Source organism: Rhinopithecus bieti, unplaced genomic scaffold (assembly GCF_001698545.2).
Source record: "Rhinopithecus bieti isolate Rb0 unplaced genomic scaffold, ASM169854v2 scaffold_41709, whole genome shotgun sequence".
NCBI lineage: Eukaryota > Metazoa > Chordata > Mammalia > Primates > Cercopithecidae > Rhinopithecus > Rhinopithecus bieti.
The window spans coordinates 385374-386577 of record NW_016817151.1 but is presented as its reverse complement, the minus strand read 5'-3'; positions in this window follow the sequence as shown (position 1 = coordinate 386577).

Sequence of the window (1204 nt, the reverse complement as noted above, 5' to 3'; positions counted from 1 at the left end):
AGACCTACTGAGTCACACTGCATTTTCCAAGATCTGCAGCAAATTCATGTGCATATTAAAGACTGAGTTGCTATGACTTCCCCAGGAAGAGAAGGACCCACATTGGCCCTGAAATGTATGCCTTCAAGGGGTTTGGTGGGCTGCAAAACCCCACAGAGTGATTCCAACTGGCTTTGAATTCCAACAATAAAAGGCCAGCTTCTTGCTCCAGGTCAAGCTGGCCCCTTCTCCCCTGGTCACAGTGACATAGGCCCCCCAGGGTGTAAAGTACTTATTTCTCTTCCTGAACTGGATTCTTCCTGGAGGCAAGCCCAGGTTTGGTGAAGAAAAGAGTGGGTAGCTAAATGAAAATAGTTTGTAGGCCGGGGGCACGATGGCTCACGCCTGTAAATCCTAGCACTTTGGGAGGCCGAGGTGGGTGGATCACCTGAGGTCAGGAATTCAAGACCAGCCTGGCCAACGTGGTGAAACCTGGTCTCTACTAAAAATACAAAAATTAGCTGGGCGTGGTGGCGTGCACCTGTAATCCCAGCTACTCAAGAGGTTGAGGCAGGAGAATCACTTGAACCCAGGAGGTGGAGGTTGCAGTGAGCCGAGATTGTGTGCTGCACTCCAGCTTGGGTGACAGAGCAAGATTCCATCTGAAAAAAAAAGGAAAGGAAAGAGGAAAGGAAAATAGCTTGTATGTTGTTAGGTGAGTTATTTTCGTTTTTGTTTTGTTTTGTTTTGTTTTTTTGAGAGAGAGTCTCAGCTCTGTCACCCAGGCTGGAGTGCAGTGCCACAATCATAGCTCACTGCAGCCTCGACTTCTGGGGCTCAAGAGATCCTCCCACCTTAGCCTCCCGAGGAGCTGGGACTACAGGCTCCTACTACTACGCCTGGCTAATTTTTTTTTTCTTTTTTCTTTTTTTTTTTTTTTGAGATGGAGTCTTGCTCTGCCACCCAGGCTGGAGTGCAGTGGCCGGATCTCAGCTCACTGCAAGCTCCGCCTCCCGGGTTTATGACATTCTCCTGCCTCAGCCTCCCGAGTAGCTGGGACTACAGGCGCCCGCCTCGTCGCCCGGCTAGTTTTTTGTATTTTAAGTAGAGACAGGGTTTCACCGTATTAGCCAGGATGGTCTCGATCTCCTGACCTCGTGATCCGCCCGTCTCGGCCTCCCAAAGTGCTGGGATTACAGGCTTGAGCCACCGCGCCCGGCTAATT